The 7230-nt window shown below is 44.4% G+C and overlaps 1 long non-coding RNA gene across 1 annotated transcript; it reads right to left on the reverse strand.

Annotated features, from left to right (window-relative positions):
• Positions 1 to 5743: 5743 nt before the first annotated feature.
• Positions 5744 to 6548, reverse strand: LOC116576017. The gene is made up of 3 exons (XR_004280024.1): positions 6446 to 6548; positions 5943 to 6101; positions 5744 to 5802 (listed from the first exon to the last, which is right to left on the reverse strand). It is a non-coding gene; the product is annotated as an uncharacterized LOC116576017 (long non-coding RNA).
• Between the last annotated feature and the right edge of the window lie 682 nt (positions 6549 to 7230).

A 7230-nucleotide genomic window follows, 5' to 3' on the forward strand; every position in this document is an offset into this window, starting at 1 on the left:
TGCCTTTGGCGTTGTTCCTAGGAAGATGTTGCTGCGGTTGAGGTCAAAGAGGTTGCTGCCTGTGTTCTCCTCAAGGATTTTGATGGATTCCTTTCGCACATTGAGGTCCTTCATCCATTTTGAGTCTATTTTTGTGTGTGGTGTAAGGAAATGGTCCAATTTCATTTTTCTGCACGTGGCTGTCCAATTTTCCCAACACCATTTATTGAAGAGGCTGTCTTTTTGCCATTGGACATTCTTTCCTGCTTTGTCGAAGATTAGTTGACCATAGAGTTGAGGGTCTATTTCTGGGCTCTCTATTCTGTTCCATTGATCTATGTGTCTGTTTTTGTGCCAGTACCATGCTGTCTTGATGACGACAGCTTTGTAATAGAGCTTGAAGTCCGGAATTGTGATGCCACCAACGTTGGCTTTCTTTTTCAATATCCCTTTGGCTATTCGAGGTCTTTTCTGGTTCCATATAAATTTTAGCATTATTTGTTCCATTTCTTTGAAAAAGATGGATGGTACTTTGATAGGAATTGCATTAAATGTGTAGATTGCTTTAGGTAGCATAGACATTTAACATGGACGGGACTGGAAGAGATTATGCTGAGTGAAATAAGTCAAGCAGAGAGAGTCAGTTATCATATGGTTTCACTTATTTGTGGAGCATAACAAATAGCATGGAGGACATGGGGACTTAGAGTGGAGAAGGGAGTTGGGGGAAATTGGAAGGGGAGGTGAACCATGAGAGACTATGGACTCTGAAAAACAATCTGAGGGTTTTGAAGGGACGGGGGGTGGGAGGTTGGGGTACCAGGTGGTGGGTATTATAGAGGGCACGGATTGCATGGAGCACGGGGTGTGGTGCAAAAATAATGAATACTGTTATGCTGGAAATAAATAAATAAATAAATAAATAAATGCAAACTCTCCTTAAAAATAAAAAATAAAAATAAAAAAAATAAAAAAAAAAGAATAGCCAAGTCAAGACCTTAAACATGGAAATTATAAAAGTCAGAATAAGTAACCGGCAGGTGGACGTGTTCACACGTGGATTAATACTGAGGAACCAGGGAGTAACCTGGAAGGTCAGAAAATCTCCCCCGGAAATACCAAAATGGGGTAGAGAAACAGAAAGTCAAAGGAAGGAAGTCTGTGCGCTGGCTGTGCAGGCATCCCTGTGTGTTATGTCCATGCTATAGGCACAAGAAAAAGAGAAGGAGAGTCTAGGGGGAAATCACGCAGGATCTTACATGAGCAGAGAAAAGAAAGATCTCATGTTGGAAGTTGCTGAGCTGAGTAGATCGTGAGAGCCAAACATCACAGTTCAGCAGGTGAGTGTCAGAGACCAAGGGACAATTCCGAAATATCAAGAGAGTAAAACACTGTAAGTCACAGCAATTAGATGGATTTCCAGCTTCCTACAATAACAAACAACATGAGACATCAATGGAAAATAGCATTTTCAAAGTGGAAATTATAAAATTTCATACCTAGCAACCCTTTCCTTTACCTCTGAGGATGAATATGATCTTCTGGGGTATAACAGGCCTCAGTATTTTATACACACCATACACCATACACACATGCCACACACACACACACACACACACACGACGCAGCACACACCCCACAGATGCTCCACACACTAGACACTCACCACACACACACAAACACAGAGACGCACACAAACACACACACACCTGAAGACATCCTTAGAGGAAGTGCTCTATGGAGCCAAAAAATATACTCAGAGGTATGACAGGAGATATGGAAAGTAAGTTTGAGCAATTAAATAGTAAAATTTTGTTGATTATTTATTAAAGTGCATTTATTAAATGCTTACTGTGTGCCAGGCCCTAGGAGTGCAAAGGTCACTAAAACAGTCTCTAGCCTCAGGGGAGTGGAAGACAGAGTTTTTAAAAACTATAAAACCCATAGGAGAAACAAACACGCCTCTCGTGTGTTTGTCCCCATGACAGGGAAACAGATAGAAGAGATTTTATACTGCATCCCAAACCAGGAATAAGCTCTCTCCTCTGATTCTAAGCACTTTCATTCCTCTCCTAAAAACACTTGTGTCAGGGAAGTTTCACCTGTGACATGGAGGATGGACACAGGACAGTCAGGGATTTGCCAACCGAACAAAGAAAACGCAGGTATTTTAGGCAAAGACAAGTGCAAAGGGACTGGGGCCAGAAAGAGCCCTTCCAGTACAAACATTTTTCCCCATCACTAGAGAGCTATGTACAAGAACAGGAGGAACCAAGGGGTGTGAAGGATCTGTTTTTAAGTAGCAGGCTTCAAAGGCAAGGTCCTTACCCTTAAAACACAGCTGTTTAAGACAGAACCCAATTATGAGTACCCAGCTTTCTCTGAGCCTAATACAGCAGATAACCTATTGTTTATTTTTAAAATTATTTTTTTCTTGGTGATCTAGAGGACTATTTTCAAACTTCTTTAAATATTTTATAAGTAATATCTGGCAGTTTCCTAACCAATTGAGTATATTTTGTTGCAAAATAAACCACTTCTCATCTTTCAGCAAGAAAAAAAGAAAATCCCACTAAATTTGAATAAAGACATCACCCAGTGAGTTAGGACACAACCAAAGTTTGTTTTAACTATTTCTTTGGGGGAGGGGACACCACACTTCTACTCAACTAAGAGGAACAGTTTTATAGTCTTGAGGTTTCATGGGGTTTTTTGTTTTGGGGTTTTTGTTTTTGTTTTTGTTTTTTCACTCATCTTGCCATGAATCCGCAGGGAATGGGTTCCCATGGCTCAGGCTCCTTTCCGTGGTTCTCACAGCGTGCGTCTCTGGGTGGGACAAGCAGTGGGACCTGGGTACCTCTCTCTTTGGCTTCCTTCTCTTTCTGATCACTTTCCTTCATGTGCTTCAGGAAGCCAGCTTGGCTTCCAGTGCTTACTACACTCACTGTGCACATTAATTCTCTTGGCAGGAATCTGGCCCTTGTGTGTTCATAGCAATGCTCACAGCCTTCTGGGTGACATGCAGAGTCTCCCAGAACTGTCCCAGTGTCACCTTTCTCATGGATTCACACGTACATGGCCAAAGGGACCACTCCACATGTTCTGAGAGGCTTATGGAGGCTTTTGCTGGTGCCTCTCCTTTTTCCCTTTGTGTTGGTCATTTCAGTGAATTACTAGAAGATGGTGGTTCTGGCTGAAATTTTGTTGCTTAAATAAGCAGCTGTTAAATGTTGGAAAGAAAAATAAAATAAATTTTTAATTTCTATTACTTAAAGCCTAGACTCTGATAGCACCATGGAAGGGTGGGGAGGAATTGTTTCAAAAAATATAAATGACTGTTGTTACTCATCTTAGTAGTCACGGGCCCCAGGAAATAGAGTGTGTGACTTTCAGAGCAGCCCGTCCCTGGGCCACGGCCACTGCAGGGAGCATGGCTGTGCCCCCCCATATGTGCTGGACTGGACAAAGCCACCAGGATGTCTTCACCAAAGGCTGTAAGTAAACGGGCTATTCAAAAAATTTGGTTTGGAAACAAAATCTTAGAATGGACTGAAATTTACCAGCCTGGCCTCGGCCAACACTGAGATGGCTGCAGAGAAGGGAAGCCTGCTTGGAAGCAAGCAAAGGGCGAGCAGGTGCACTCTGACATTTGGGGAGAAGCGGACACCGCAGCACTCTGGGCACGGAGGCTGTCGGGGAAGGCGAGCCGGCATGTGCAGGGAAGACGACTTCTGATTCATGCTTCTTGGCTCACGCTGAGGCGGTGTGGACAGCTAAACTCAAGTCAGGGAACCAGCAGGAGCATGTCAGCCCGGCGTTGTGATGAGAATCCTGGCTTTGCTGGGTTCCAGGGGGCTCGGTGCTGAGTTAAGCAGGGCTGGTTGGGTGGCTGACAAATGAATTCTGAAATTACAAAATCCAGAGTAACCCAGAGAACCTGTTGGCTTCAAGACTCGTCAAGGCCAGCTTCACACAGAAGTGAAAGTGGGGCAGAGTGTGGCTCCATTTACCAGAAGGTGAACAGAATGTTGGTCTCCGGGTTAAAGATGTTTCATCTCAGTGTTGTCATCCTTTCAGAGGTACAATTCTAAAATTCCTATTCAAAAAAAAATAAATAATAAATGAAAGTCCTTTCAACTAGCTATGGGGATCTGGGATAAAGATCAGAATGCAAACAGCTCTGGAGGCTGTTATGTTCTGTGGCCATATGTGGAGGGGGTGGAAAGCCCATGTGAAAATGTTGGGAAGGGACTGAGCTGAGACTGAGGTAGCCTTGTAAGGCTGTCAACAAAAACCCAAATCTGATGTCTGTGAAGCTCTGGGAACAACCCTCCTCTTAGGGTTGGGACCTCAAAGGGCCCTACTGCCCATGTAATGGTGAATTAGAAGTAAGCTAGCCCTCCTACAAATGGGTGCCTGGCTTCAGCTCATTTGGTGGCTGGAAGACCACCATGCTTGGATGTGGGTTAAGATGATCTTGTCCTGGGACACCTGGGTGGCTCAGTGGGTTAATCCTCTGCCTTCGGCTTAGGTGGTGATCCTGGGATCCTGGGATTGAGCCCCCAAATTGGGTTCCCAGCTCCCTTTGACCCTGCCTCCTTTTCCCTGCTCATGCTCACTCTCTCTCTCTCTCAAATAAAAACATAAGATCTCAAAAGAAAGAAAGAAAAAGAAAGAAAGAAAGAAAGAATGAGAGAGAATTGATCTTGTACTGCTAGTGCTTCCAGATCCCCAACTTTTCCAAAATGAATTAAATATTCTTGGAATATTTATTCTTGGGAATATATATTCTTGGGGGGAAAATAATTCAACTTGGGCTTCAAATTAATTCTATAAGTTAATTTCCAAATGCAATGAGCGCATAAAAACAGTCCCACAAGGAAACGAATCACCATGAGTCACCATCAGAAGAAGTAGAGAGACAGGTCACACTCACAGTTGGCTGATCAAGACAAAAGAAGAGAGAAAGCACCAATAACCAATGTCTGCAATGAAGAACATGCCATGACCATATATTCTGAACTTATTAAAAATTAAAACAAGATGATAATACTTCATTTTAGTAAAAATGAAAATTCGATGAAACAGAGAGTTCCCAGGAAAATTCATACTTTTTTCCAGGAAGAAATAGTGAAAAATACACTGAAGGAGACACCAGGAGAGAAACAACACCCGACCAGCGCTGCAGTGATGAAATAATTTGAACCAACGGTTTAAAACTTGCAACAAAGAAAACTCCAGGCCCAGAGAGCATTCCTGGCAATTCTACCAAGTATTCTGAAAGACATGATGCCAATGGACCCAAACGACCGCAAATATTTGAAAAAGGTAATGTATTTTGTGAGTGATTTTATGAAGCAAGCGCAGTTTTTTATCACACTTGTTGCCCTTTTGCTGTAAAAACTCATGTAATGCTTTGCAGGGTTTAGGGATCCTGTCTCATTTCTCTTTGTGTCTCCAAGAGCAGCTCTGCGATGTCCCTGGAGGTTGGCGGCCATGCTCACAGACGGTTTACCAGAACCAGCCCTGCTCCCGTGTGTATCCTCCTAGCACCACCGGGCAGGTCCCAGGCACTCTGGGCAGTGCTGGGCAATTGCCCCCAAGATGCAGGGGGAAAGTGCTAATTAAATAACACCAATGTCACTTGGCATCCCAGGGTGAAAATTTGCTTCTAATTACAATTTCCATCCAACATCCAGTCCAATAGGCTGTTCAGACATTCTACGATGAGATTGAAGAGTATCCTAAGATCCTCTAATAGTAAAATTACAACCTCCAGGTGCCATCAATTACATTCTAAAGTCCTTCTCTTGTCAATGTCCCCTGGAAGAAAGTGAGGTTCAAAGATCTGATTGCCAGGTCAGAAAAATTCTAGACACGTTAAAAATCAAAGTAAACCAAACCCTGACATTATATTCTCTTTTGTGAGTCAAAATTCTAAAGAAATGAAAATCACCCTTTACCCTGATTTCTCTTCTGACTCAATCTCCGCTCAGAAGCGGTTCTCAGGGTCTGGTGGAGCTGAGGCCAGGGCAGCAGGGCTGTTCCCGGAGAACCAAGCACTTCCTTCCAGGACTGCAGAAATTGGATTAACGCAGTGCCAAGGTTCTCGAGAGCCACACCTGGTTTTAATGATTTTGAAGAATTAACAGGATTCAGAGATGACCCCAGCACAAGCCCCCGGCCCCGCGCCCCCTGGAGGCCAGCCCCAGCCTGGAGCACATACACCGAGCAGACTTACCCCCGCCCCCCAGAGCCCGTGGGTAAGGTCTCCAAAGGCCCTAACAGAGCCCCATCACATATGAGGAAAGGACGGGAAGTGAGTCCTCTGTTGGCCTCAGTAGGGTGTAAGTTAGTTGGCGTCAGTTCACATACACTCAGCTGTGAGACACCCTTCCAGCAACGGTAAATGCTGGCACCCAACATTCGCTATCTTGGGGGTGGGTGGAAACCACCTATTTTGTACCTTCTCTCAGCTTTCACTTCCCCTTGCATGAGGCACGTGGCGCTGTGGTTCCAGGCGGAGCGGGGGCCTGTGTGACACGGTGTCTACAGCAAGCAGGCAGGCTGCTGCTTCCTGAGAACGGCTCTGGCCTGACAAGCCTGCCAGATTCACAGGTCCCCACCCTTACTGCCGGCAGAAGAGGTATCTCAGCAGATTCTGGAAATGGAAGGGCTCTGTGCCAATCTGAAACTTACACCTCAAGCAGTCAGTCCAGGAAGACTCGACTCTTCCCCCAGGTGCACCCCAAGAACCTGACCTTCTCCCCACTTTTAATTTCCTAAATTTGACAGTCACATTCTTGGAGGGTACAGGCAAGAATTAATGTGGCTATAAGAATGAGAAGTCCAACAAAGAAACCTTTAATATTTGACCATAATTCTCCCCCAAACCAGGCACCTAACAAATTGTTAAAAACAAAGGGAAAGGGGCGCCGGGGTGGCTCAGTGGGTTAAGCCGCTGCCTTCGGCTCAGGTCATGATCTCAGGGTCCTGGGATCGAGTCCCGCATCGGGCTCTCTGCTCAGCAGGGAGTCGGCTTCCCTCTCTCTCTCTCTCTGCCTGCCTCTCCGTCTACTTGTGATTTCTCTCTGTCAAATAAATAAATAAATAAAATCTTTAAAAAAAAAAAAAAGGGAGTTTCTTTAAAAAAAAACAAAGGGAAGGATCTCGTAGACCCTCAACTTGAGTATTTATATTTTTTAGCTGTCCTGTGACAGTTTTATGGTAACCTGGGATGTATACACTGCA

Source organism: Mustela erminea, chromosome 17 (genome assembly GCF_009829155.1).
Source record: "Mustela erminea isolate mMusErm1 chromosome 17, mMusErm1.Pri, whole genome shotgun sequence".
Classification (NCBI taxonomy): Eukaryota; Metazoa; Chordata; class Mammalia; order Carnivora; family Mustelidae; genus Mustela; species Mustela erminea.